The sequence below is a fragment of the Somniosus microcephalus genome, chromosome 29 (genome assembly GCF_052327205.1).
Source record: "Somniosus microcephalus isolate GS21.2 chromosome 29, FLI_Smic_1.0, whole genome shotgun sequence".
Lineage (NCBI taxonomy): Eukaryota > Metazoa > Chordata > Chondrichthyes > Squaliformes > Somniosidae > Somniosus > Somniosus microcephalus.
In genome coordinates, this window is record NC_141015.1 from 3,447,929 (window position 1) to 3,460,875 (window position 12,947).

Here is a 12,947-nt window from a genome sequence, read left to right on the forward strand (position 1 = left end):
TCTGTACCCTCTCCACAGCATTCAGGTCTTCCCTAAAATGTGCTGCCCAGAATTGGACACAATTCTCCAACTGGGACCGAACTTGTGAATATGAAATATAAATTTTAAGATAAATATTAAAGATCTATTACAGATCCATAATAAATAATATCAATCAATAATGCAAATTTTGAAGATCTATAACAAATCCTGAATAAATAAAGCAATCAATAATGCAAATATTAAAGATCTGTTAGTAAGTCTTAATACATAACTTCAATCAAAAATGCTAATATTATAGATCTATTACAAATCCTTAACAAATAACATTAATCATTAATGCTAATATTAAAGATCTATTACAAATGCGTAATAAATAATAGCGACCAAAAATGCAAAAATTAAAGAACTATTACAAATCTATATATATATAATCGGATCATTCTGTTTGTCTGTCTGTCTGTCTATCTGTCTGTCTGTCTGTCCTCACGTGTGCGTCTGTCCGGCTATGCACGCGAAAGTTATAGGGCGTACCTACGTGTGCATTACATCGAAAGAAAGCTTACCGTTCCAAAACGGTCGTAAGGATATTTACGTTTCGGCCGGATGAAAATCGCGCCCGCGGTATCCGAAAAACGTTCAAAATTCCGCTCATTAGCGTCTCATTATCCGCTCATTAGCGATAGAGTGACCTCGAGGTCGACCAATCGTACGCAGGGTTCCTGGCGCGTGCGGCCGGGCCCTCCTACAGTCGAGTGACGGGACGATTGACCAATCCTACGCTTCGGTGACCTGACGGTCGACCATGTGTGGGCGGGCCTTATTGTTCTGAACCGAGGTGAGTCGCCACCATCTTGATTCCAAACTTTTCCTTTCTTTTTCCCGCTTTCTGCGTCTTTAAAAAAAAAGTTGCTTTTAAAACACATAGGCCTAGAAATTCAGTATAGCCACTTTTGGGGCGGTAAAGTCGGGCGGCCGCTAAAGTTTGCGCCCGGCGCAAAGTCGCGCCCCCTTCGCCGATATTCAGTCGCATCGCCCCAAGAGGTTGCTGCTGCGCTAAAACAGGCGATGCACGACTATCTTTAGGCGCTAAGCCGGCAGTGCTGAGCGATACCCCCGAGACCGGGCGCAGCGCAGGTGCGGCGAGTTGTTGATTGACGGCAGACACTCTGGCGCCGGTCAGCTCTTAACGGGGGAGAGTGGATTTGTTTGCCTGCCACGCCCTGCACACTGCAGCCCTCAACCTAGGCCTGACCACTTCTGCTTCATCTGTGCTACGTCCAGGGCTATGGAGAAGGCCAGGGAGCGAGCGCAGCGCTTCAGCGACGGTGACCTGAGGGTGCTGGTTGGCGGAGTGGAGCGCAGGCGCCGTGTTCTGTTCCCAGAAGGTGGCAAGAGGCCGCTACCCAGCACCTACCGGAAAGCCTGGAGGGAGGTCTCAAACAGGGTGTCTTCCAACAGCGTGGTTGCCAGGACTCCTGTGCAATGCCGGAAGAAGTTCAACGACCTCACTCGGGTTGTCAGGGTGAGTACCCTTTCCAGTGTCCTCCTCATCCCTGCATGTGCACCTCACTTTATGGGCAAAGGGACCTCAAAGCCCTAATGGCCAGGCCTCATCCAGCAGCTATGGGACTGGCATGAAAATCACTTGCACATTCAGCACTTTACACACTGTACAAGCTATTCGACCATGGGAGGCATTGCAGACAAGATCAGGGCTTCACACTGTTCAAGCTATTCGACCATGGGAGGCATTGTAGACAAGATCAGGGCTTCACACTGTTCAAGCTATTCGACCAGGGGAGGCAGTGCAGACAAGATCAGGGCTTCACACTGTTCAAGCTATTCGACCATGGGAGGCATTGCAGACAAGATCAGGGCTTCACACTGTACTTAGAGGCCGTCGTTTCTCTTGCAGGCCAAGGTGGCGCACAACCGGCGCAAACGAATTGACACCGGGGGAGGCCATCCTGACGTCAAAGAGCTCTCCGACCTCGACCAGCGTGTGGAGCGCATTATGGTAGGCCGGCTGATTGGACCCGTCGCCAGTGGAGATGCCAACCCTGTTCTGGGCACCAATGGTAAGGGCATCACCTTTTTGACTTCGCTCGTTCCACTGGCACCTCAGATCAGCATCCTTTGCCACTGTCCGACCAATGCAGTGAATGGCACCACTCATGCCTCCCTCGCTGCCGCCCTGTCCTCACTCTAAAGCTAATCTTGTGCCTTCATGCTTTCAGATGGTGAATCGCCAGGTGAGGAGGCGGGCCCTCAAGCTGCCACTGTCAGCGCTTCCGAATACGAGGAGGAGGAAGAGGAAGCCGGCCCATCAGTGCCACCCTCAGCCGCGCCAGCCCATGGCGATGTAGGGGACACGTCTTCCCTGGAGGGGAGCCGGGGGGAAGGGTCGGAGGAGAGTGAAGCTCCGGGGCCCAGCAGCCTGCAGCAACGCGGAAGGGGAGGGGAAGCTCGGCGGACTTCTCCCCAGAGGGTGAGTGCGGCCTCCAGTCCTGCGACGGTGAGCGCAGAGGAGGTGCGCCTCCTAGAGGAAATGGCCGTCCAGGCTGAGCGCAGGCACACTGAGCTCATGGCTGCAGTGGCAAGGATGCCTGACTCCATAGAGTCTCTGTGAAGGAGTGTGCAGGAATTCGGAGCAGAACAGGCCAGGAGTCTGCAACAATTCAGTGCAGCACAGGCCAGGAGTCTGCAACAATTCAGTGCAGCACAGGCCAGGAGTCTGCAGGACTTCGCGGCAGCACAGTCGGCTTCTAGCCAAGTGCTCAGTCGTGCCGTCCATTCACTGGCTGGTGTCATGCGGACACAGACCATGGCCACACGGGCACTAACTGCTGCCACCCTCGCTGGATCAGCCAGCCATCGCCAGGGCACTCACCGCGCAGCAGCAGCGCAGCAGGCTGTTCTTCACCTGTTTGCTGCGCATGCTGCAGTGCTGGCCCGTGCGAGTGCCAATGTCTCAGGCGACCAGGGAGTACCTGCGATCTGTCAGGTTGGCACCATTCCTGCAGCCGACACTGCGACTCCGCCATTGCAGCTTCCATGAGCCGCTGGACAGACTGCTGCCGCCTAAGCAGAGTTGGAGCAGTCAGCAGCCGGCCCCTCCAGGGCCAGAGCTGGTGCAGGCCGACCCCCAAGGGCATCTGCCGTCTCGCCATCTGCCCCTCAGCAGCCTTCCCCCAGCCTTGCTGCAGCGACTGGGCTCCCATTGAGGAGGAGCTGCAGAGCGGGCAGGGGCCAGGCAAGTATGCGCAAGGCATCGCCCTCACAGGGCAAAAAGTAGGGGTATGCACAAATGCATGGTGCTTGTTGAAAGGCCGAGACTGGTGCAGTTGTGTTTGTGTAAGGCCGAGACTGGTGTCTTTCTTTCTTTTTGTAAGGCCGAGACTGGTAGTTTTGTGTTTTTGGAGGGGGCTTCTCCACATGAGGATGTAATGTGGGAAGGGCAGAGGTTTGCAATAAATTATTGTTGTTAAATTGCAGTGTGCATGGTTTTTTTGTTAAGTCCTGGTTGCCCTGCTCGGCTGAGGGCTTGTGGAGCGGCTACATTCATCTGCTGACATTGGCACAAGCCATTCCCTGAGAGGGGGCCTAGAACCGACGTTCAATAAGCCGGCGACGGGCGGCCCTTGCACTTTCTGCCTCCCTCCTGTGCTGGTCCTCCTCCTCCTCCTCCTCCTCCTCCTCCTCCTCCTGAGGTGGTCCTCCAATCTCTGGTGGCAGTGCCTGAGTCCTGCGGATAGCCAGGTTGTGCAGCATGCAGCAAACGACCACGAAATGGGAGACTCACTCCGGCGAATACTGTAGGGCTCCACCGGAATGATCCAGACAGCGGAACCGTTGCTTCAGGACGCCGAATATTTGTTCGATGATGTTCCTGGCCGCTTGATGGCTCTCATTGTATCCCTCTTCAGCAGGGGTGCTGGGCGCACGGAGCGGGGTCATCAGCCAGGTACACAAAGGATAGCCTTTGTCCCCGATAAGCCATCCTCATGGGTGAGGCTGGGCCTGGAACATGTCTGCCACAGAAGTCTGTCGCAGGATGAAGGCATCGTGGCTGCTGCCTGGAAAGCGGGCATTGACAGCTAGGATGAGCTGCCTGTGGTCACACACCAGCTGGACGTTCAGCGAATGGTAGCCCTTCCGGTTGCGGTAATCCTCGGCATTCTCCAGAGGTGCCCGCAAAGCCACATGCGTGCAGTCAATGGCGCCCTGCACCATGGGGAAGCCCGCGAATGCTGCAAAGCCCATTGCACGCTGTTGCTGCTTGGCAAGGGCCATGGAGAAGGAGATGAACTGACGTCTCCTTTTGAAAAGGGCAGTGGTCACCTGGCGGATGCAGCAATGCACGGCGAACTGGGAGATGTTGGCAATGTCCCCAGTAGCGGATTGGAAGGAGCCGGTGGCATAGAAGTTGAGAGCCACCGTCACCTTCACTGCCACCAACAGAGACGTCCTGCTCCTCAGCTGTGGCTGCAGATCACCGCCAAGCAGCTGGCAGATCTCTGTGTCCACCTCCCTTCTGAATCGCAGCCTCCGAACACACTGCTCGTCAGACATGTTGAGATAGGAGAACTGCTGGCGGTATACCCTGGGTGGGTAAGGCCTCCTTTCCCGACGCCTGTTGCCCCCTCTCTGTCTAGCCAGGGCTGCCACTCACGGCGTCTGTGAGCCCTTTGGATATAATTGAGAAAGCCAGCGTTGACACCCATTGCAGCCCCCATAATATGCTGGCAAACAATGAGATGTCAATGAAGGCAAAGACTAGTGAAAAGCTGTGGCCAGAAGCCAGAAATACCTGTCCGAGTGTTGGGCCAAAGCAGAAAGCTCTCTACCTTGGTCTCTCTCCAAAGATCCGTTTCTCAAGAAGGAGTGCTGCGAAATGGCAGCCTTTTATAGTGCAGGAGGTGTGCCCTTTAATTTGCGCCCCCCGCGCCCCGCATCGACTGAGCACCGTTCCACTCTAACAGACGCTAGGGGCGCCAGGCGCACAATGGGGCGTCGCGACTGAAGTTCCGGTTGGGGGCACACAAAGGGCGTTGCACGAGGAAATGACGTCATGATCTGCGCGCACAGCTGAGCGCGCGCAAAGACTTTGCGCCGCCGCTAAATCTCTAGTGAAGTTGGGGCGAGGCGCATATCGCGCTGTGCCCGGCCGCTAGCCGCCTAGCGCCCGACATCTACTCCTCCTAAGGTGCTAATGGCTGGCGCAACCAACTGAATTTCTAGGCCATATTCTTTTTAAAAATAGTTAATTACTTTCTAAATCTTTTATCTAATCTCATTAATTTTCCTACCTTTCCCCGTTTTTCCAGGTAGGCCGCGAAGCCTCGGCCTCTCCGCCGCACCCATGCCCCAGCTAGGCACCTCCCGGCCCCTGTCAACAAGTGGCCCCCGATCGCCGCAATCTTTGCGAAGGCTGGAGGGGCGGGCCTCAGCCGAGCGCCGCTACCGCCGCCATCTTAGTAAAGGCTGGTGCGGCGGTGGCGTCATGGAGCTCCACGGAGCAGGTGCGCGGCAGCGTCTAACTCTCCCCCCCACCGTCTGTCTCTCTCTCTCTTCCCCGCGCCTCCTGAATGCACGGGGGAAGAGGCCCGGGGCACCGTAGCCGCTTTCGGAGACTTCAACTCCGTGACAGGTGAGGAGGGTCTTTGTTCACGCAATCGGCCGCTCAGGCCCAGGCCCGGAGATCGGGAGGCGGAGAGGGGAGGAGGGTAACCAAGGCAACCGGGGCTCGGGCGGGGGGCGGGGTCTCTCTGCTCCTGAAGCCGGATCGTGCGGGGGGCGGGGCTCCAGAGATCGGGCCTCCGGAGATGGGGTGGGCGTCGAGCCTCGGGAGATCGGGGGGGGGCGAGCCTCGGGAGATCGGGGGGGGCGAGCCTCGGGAGATCGGCGGGGGGGGCGAGCCTCGTGACATGGGGGGGCGAGCCTCGGGAGATCGGAGGGGGTTGGGGGCGAGCCTCGGGGGGGGGGGCGAGCCTCGGGAGATCGGGGGGGGCGGAGATCGGGGCGCGGGGCTTGGGAGATCGGGGGGGCGGGGCTCGGGAGATCGGGGCGGGGGGAGCCTCGGGAGATCGGGGGGTAGCCTCAGGAGATCGGGGGGGGGCGGGGCTCGGGGACTCTCCCCCTCCCTCCCCCCTCCCCTCCCCCTTCCCCCTCCCCCGCTCCCTCTCCCCTCCCCTCCCCTCCCCCCCGCTCCCTCTCCCCTCCCCTCCCCCGCCTCCTCTCCCCCTCTCCCCTCCCCCTCCCCCCTCCTCCCCCTACACCCTCCCCTCCCCCCTCCCCTCACCTCCTCTCTTCCCCTCCCCTTCCCCCCTCCCCTCCTCTTCCCCCCGTCTTCTTCCCCCCCTCCCCCTCTTCTCCCCCCTCTTCTTCCCCCCTCTTCTTCCGCCCCTCTTCTTGCCCCCCTTCCCCCAGTCGCTCTCTCTCTTCCCCCCAGTCGCTCTCTCTCTTCCCCTCAGTCGCTCTCTCCCTTCCCCCCAGTCGCTCTCCCTCTTCCCCCCAGTCGCTCTCTCTCTTCCCCCAGTCGCTCTCTCTCTTCCCCCAGTCGCATTCTCTCTCTTCCCCCAGTCGCATTCTCTCTCTTCCCCCAGTCGCATTCTCTCTCTTCCCCCCAGTCGCTCTCTCTCTTCCCCCCAGTCGCTCTCTCTCTTCCCCCCAGTCGCTCTCTCTTCCCCCCAGTCGCTCTCTCTCTTCCCCCCAGTCGCTCTCTCTCTTCCTCCCAGTCGCTCTCTCTCTTCCCCCCAGTCATTCTCTCTCTTCCCCCCAGTCGCTCTCTCTTCCCCCAGTCGCTCTCTCTTCCCCCGTCGCTCTCTCTTCCCCCCAGTCGCTCTCTCTCTTCCCCCCAGTCGCTCACTCTCTTCCCCCCAGTCGCTCTCTCTTCCCCCAGTCGCTCGCTCTTCCCTCCAGTCGCTCTCTCTCTTCCCCCCAGTCGCTCTCTCTCTTCCCCCCCAGTCGCTCTCTCTCTTCCCCCCCAGTCGCTCTCTCTCTTCCCCTCCAGTCGCTCTCTCTCTTCCCCCCAGTCGCTCTCACTCTTCCCCCCCAGTCGCTCTCTCTCTTCCCCCCAGTCGCTCTCTCTCTTCCCCCCAGTCGCTCTCTCTCTTCCCCCCAGTCGCTCTCTCTCTTCCCCCCAGTCGCTCTCTCTCTTCCCCCCAGTCGCTTTCTCTCTTCCCCCCAGTCGCTCTCTCTCTTCCCCCCAGTCGCTCTCTCTCTTCCCCCCAGTCGCTCTCTCTCTTCCCCCCAGTCGCTCTCTCTTCCCCCCAGTCTCTCTCTCTTTCCCCCAGTCGCTCCCTCTCTTCCCCCCAGTCGCTCTCTCTCTTCCCCCCGTCGCTCTCTCTCTTCCCCCCAGCCGCTCTCTCTCTTCACCCCCAGTCGCTCTCTCTCTTCCCCCCCAGTCGCTCTCTCTCTTCCCCCCAGTCACGCTCTCTCTTCCCCCCCAGTCGCTCTCTCTCTTCGCCCCCAGTCGCTCTCTCTCTTCTCCCCAGTCGCTCTCTCTCTTCCCCCCCAGTCACTCTCTCTCTTCCCCCCCAGTCGCTCTCTCTCTTCCCCCCCAGTCGCTCTCTCTCTTTCCCCCCAGTCACTTCCCCCCTGTCGCTCTCTCTCTTCCCCCCAGTCGCTCTCTCTCTTCCCCCCCAGTCACTCTCTCTCTTCCCCCCAGTCGCTCCCTCTCTTCCCCCCCCCCAGTCGCTCTCTCTCTTCCCCCGCAGTCGCTCTCTCTCTTCCCCCCCAGTCGCTCTCTCTCTTCCCCCCCAGTCGCTCTCTCTCTTCCCCCCCAGTCTTTCTCTCTCTTCACCCCCGGTCGCTCTCTCTCTTCCTCCCCAGTCGCTCTCTCTCTTCCCCCCCAATCGCTCTCTCTCTTCCCCCCCCAGTCGCTCTCTCTCTTCCCCCCCCCCAGTCGCTCTCTCTCTTCCCCCCCCCCCCACCAGTCGCTCTCTCTCTCTCTTCCAACAACAACATGCCCTCGAAATAGCTTCGGCACTGCCGGGCACTCCAGCTAATCCTTAATATATAACGTCAATCAATAATGCAAATATTATAACACTATTACAAATCCTTCATAAATAACATCAATAATGCAAATATTAAAGACCTATTGCAAATCCATAATAAGTTACATAAATCAATAAAGCTAATGTTAAAGATCTATTACACATCCATAATAAATAACAATGAACAATAATACAAATATTACAGATCTATTACAAAGCTTTAATAAATAAAATCAATCAAAATGCAAATATTCACAATCTCTTACAAATCCTTAATAATTAACATCAATCAAAAATGTTAATATTACAGATCTAATACAAATCCTTAATAACTAACATCAATCAATAATGCAAATATTGAAAAACGATTACAGTTCCTTCATAAATAACATAAATAATGCAAAAATTAACGATCTATTACAAATCCTTAATAAATAGTATCAGTGAATAATTCATACATTAAAGATCTATTACTAATCTGTAATACATAACATTGATCAAAAATGTTAATATTTCAGATCCAATAAAAATCCTTAATAAATAACATCAATCAATAATGCTAATATTAAAAAAAACGATGACAAATCCTTCATAAATAACATCAATAATGCAAATATTAAAGATTTATTACAAATCCTTAACAAGTAACATCAATCAATAACACAAATGGTAAAGATCTATTACAAATCCTTAATAAATAAAAATGATCAATAATTCAAATATTTAATAAATAAAATCAATCAATAATGCTAATATTAAAGATCTAGAGCAAATCCTTAATAAATAATATTGGTCAATAATGCAGATATTAAAAATCTGTTACAAATGCATAATTATGCATCTGATCAGTAATTAAAAGTGGTGTGTGTATAATATATAAATATGTACGGCGTAGAATTAGGAAGAATTTACAGCTCAGAAACAGACCATTCAGCCCAACTGGTCTTACTGGTGTTTATTCTGCATAACAAGACTCCTAACACCATTCTTCATCTAACCCAACAACATACCATTCGATTGCTTTCTTTCTCATGAGATTATCTATAAGCTATGCTCTTTGCCTCAACTTTTTCCTCCATTAATGAGTTCTGCACTCTCATCTCTCTCTGGGTAAAGAAGTTTATCTTGAATTCCATCTTGGATTTTCAATGACTCTTATACTGATGTTCCCCTAGATCTCATCTCGCCCTGAAGTGGAAACGTCTTCTATGTGTTTACATTCATAATTTTAAAGATCTCTTTCAGGTCCACCCTTAGCCTTCTCTTTTCTAGAGAAAAGAGCTCCAACCAGTTGAGTCTTTCCTGAAAGTGAGAGCATCTCAGTTCTGGTATCATCTTGGAAATACTTTTTCGCACCCTCTGCAGTATCTCTACATCTTTTTTGTAATATCGAGAACAAACCTGTGCACAGTAATGATCGAATACCTATCACAAATGCATAAGTTTTAAATCTGATCAGCCGTTCCTGCATCGTCGCTTGGTCAAAATCTTGGTGTTCCCTCCCTGCAACACTGTGGGAGTACCTTCACCACATGGACTGCAGCGATCAAGAAGGTGGCTCGCCACTAGCTTCTCAAGGGTAATTAGGGATGGGCAATAAATGCTGGCCTTGCCAGCGACGCCCATATACCATGAACGAATAGAAAAAATATAAAGTATAACTGATAGGAATGTAAAAATTTCAATTTAAACTCCATGTTTGAACCTCCCCAATCAGTTTCCTACCCCCGCCACAGCCCTGAAACTGTCCTAATCAAAATCACAACCGAAAAGCGCCTTGGGAAGTTTTGCTCCGTAAAGACATTAAATAAACACGGTGCAAAATTGTTTATAATGAAAATTACTTACTCAGGTAACTGAGAATCAGCAGCAGAGTCCTCATCTCACCGGGTGATATTCTGGAAGTAAAAACACAGAATTTGTATTAGAGAGAGTTGAGGGGATGGGGGATCAGAGGAAACTTTAAATAGGGAGCTGGACAGGGAGTCAGTGGCTATATCTATTTATGGCCCCGATTTTCGGCTTGCGTGGGAAACGGTCAGGTTTCCCCGAATGTGGGGTTTCTGACACACACAAAAAAGTGTCAGCCAGCTCCACGCAATTGTCCCTCAATTGGCCAATTAACTCCCAGCATGTGGGAAGCCTGGCTAATTGTCCAATTCGAGTCAGAAATCCCCACAGTATGATGTCATCATGCGTGGTGCTTTCAAGGTCCATAGCAAGCACTGCATCCTCTGAAGGCTTCCAAATGAACCATACAGGATGGCAGAGGAGCCTACAGCAGCTGTGGCCAGTGCCAGACCCCGAGCTGCCTCCAAATTCGATGAGGCTTCACTGCAGGCATTATTGGATGGGGTAAGGGCCCACAGGGAGGTCCTCTTCCCTAGGTCAGGGAGGAAGAGGCCTCCCACTGAGACCAATGCTGCATGGATGCAGGTGTCAGAAGATGCCAACTCGCTGGGAGTCACCAGAAGAACCTTGGCATTACATCTCTAACTCCTTCCTTTACTCCCCCACAGTACCATCCAGAGCCCCCATCCCCACTGTAGAGGAGGAAGAGGCTGTGCAGCCAGACTCCTCAGAGGAAGCTCCAACATCTGAGCGCGCAGCGTCAGCAGAAGTAAGTGCACCCAGCACCAGCGCAGACACTCACACATCGGGGGGACCTTCGGGACATAGAGTAGTGTTGTCACCTGGTGTTTCACAGCTCACAAGTGAGCCTCAGCAGGCTCTGGAGACAGGGACAGCAGTGGAGAGTCCTCGTCGGAGGGCGCAGGACACTGCCAGCTCAGCTCAGCTGCACTGCATGTCGACCCTCTGCCTCTGGGTCTATCTGCAAGAGAAGAGGTGATGGATCTCCATGCACAGATGCAGGGGTCTCTGGCAGGTTTTGTCTCCAGGGTCGCTGCGAGTGTGGAGTGAATGGAGGAGTCCATAGCGACCATGAGCAGAGCCTTTGTGGAGTCATTGGCACATGAACGCATCACCATGGAAAGGTTGGCAACCTCCATGGAGGAGGTAACTCGCCAGGGTACGGAAAACATGGTGAGCGCTCATAAGAGAATGACATCTCTCGAGGAGCGTTGGCCATCTGTTGAACAGAGAAATCAGATCTTCATGGAAGTCCTTCTGAGTAGGACTGCCAGTGCAGAAACGGGTCCCCATGGCCCCCTAAAGCACAGCAAGGTGCTCTCAAGCCACTTCCAAGCACTGGCCCCTTCTGGCCTGTGCAGCTTCAGGTGAGTGAGCAGCAGCCTGGTGCTCCTGGTGCTCATCCTGCTGTTCCTGGTTCTGCTGCTGCCGCCTCTGCTGCTGGAGATCCTCTAATGGCAAGAAGGGAAGGAGAAAAAGGCGTCCCATGCTTCTGGTAGATGCTTCCGCTGAGGAAGCGCTGAGTGAGGGTGGCGAGAGGGGCTTCCCAGGAGCTCACATTGGAGAAGTATGTGAGGCTCCAACCTTCCACAGCTGTGCCTAAGCCTTGAAGTAGTAGCCCCAAGCCTTCAGCAACAAGGTCCTTCAACATACAAGTGCTGTCCCTTTAAATCGCAGCTTTCCCTGACCTGCAGCTGACAGCAAGCAAGCCGGCAAGCTTCATGTAAGGTTTCATCAGCGGGGTTCCCCACAGGCGTGTTTGATGTGGGGAAAGCCCCAAATTCGCAACGGTCCTGGAAAATCTTCTTCAACAAGGTAATTATTGGTCATTAGTGTGCCGACGACCAGTCCTGCCAGCGGCGGGCAGGACTGAAGCGGGTCGCTGAGAAACGGCGGTCCGAAAGTCAGACGGGGCGGGGAATCAGGCGGGGGGGGGGTCCCGACCCGCTTTTACGGCGATTTTCGGCCCCCGGCCGCCTGAAAAGCTGCCCGACGGCGGCCAGAAAATTGACCTCTATGTGTAATCTCTACCGCTCTCCCTCACTGGGACCCTACAGATAGAGGTGAGCTCTCCCTCACTGGGACCCTACAGACAGAGGTGAGCTCTCCCTCTCTCCCTCACTGGGAACCTACAGACAGAGGTGAGCTCTCCCTCACTGGGACCCCACAGACAGAGGTGAGCTCTCCCTCTCTCCCTCACTGGGACCCTACAGACAGAGGTGAGCTCTACCTCCTTACATGTCCTTGATAAACACCAATTGCTTGACCCTCTTTACAGTCTCCCAGTACTGACCCCATTCTAATATTCTACCACAGGTCATTACTGAGCCCTGTATTGGGACAGGACAAGCGGTAAACACACCCCTGAATCCCTACTCAGCAAGAGACAAACTCCTGAGCTTGTTCTAAAAGTCCATTCATGCACCACTGCTTACCAGATTCTCCAAATGAAGTGTTGCTGTGTGAGGTGCAGTGGGTTCAGATCACCTGCACCCTCCTCAGTCTCAGGTACAATCTGCTGTGAGCGATGTCGGACTTAGTGACAGCTCATCCACCAACACCTCCCACATCAGAGGCATGTGTGACTCAGGGCAGTGCTGGTTGGCTGACAGAATCTGGTTTAGTAATGTTCTATAATATGGCAGAATCCATGCAAATTAAAGACTTTTAATGAAATGATCTGAGCTAAACAAACATTTAAACATCTCTCCTGGGTCCATGGTATCCAGCTGGGCTTTGCTGCAGTAACAAAAATTGTCTTCAGCTGCCCAGCGTGAAGGATGTAGTGAGATTGGAACTGGGGAGGGTCTGAGCCTGTTATGGTTAGTAATAGGGAATGGTCCGTCTTTATTGGAACTTTAATTGACATAAAAACACAATGTATAGGAGCAGGAGTAGGCCTTTTGGCCCCTCGAGCCTGCTCCGCCATTTATTAAGAACATGACTGATCTTCGACCACAACTCCACCTTCCCGCGTTATCTCCATATACCTTGGTTCTGTAGTGTATGTACCTTTAAGGGGAGAACTACTTTTTACAGCTCCTGTATACTGTAGTACCGGCAGTGACCACACCTGTATATAAACCGTGAGTA

General features: G+C 53.4%; 1 long non-coding RNA gene across 1 annotated transcript in view; it reads right to left on the reverse strand.

The window, feature by feature from the left end:
- Positions 1–9,883, reverse strand: part of LOC147098199 (uncharacterized) — a 49,032-nt gene extending 39,149 nt beyond the window's left edge. The window contains exon 1 of the long non-coding RNA XR_015074171.1: positions 9,831–9,883. This is a non-coding gene — a long non-coding RNA (uncharacterized LOC147098199). The remainder of the gene's footprint in view (positions 1–9,830) is intronic.
- Between the last annotated feature and the right edge of the window lie 3,064 nt (positions 9,884–12,947).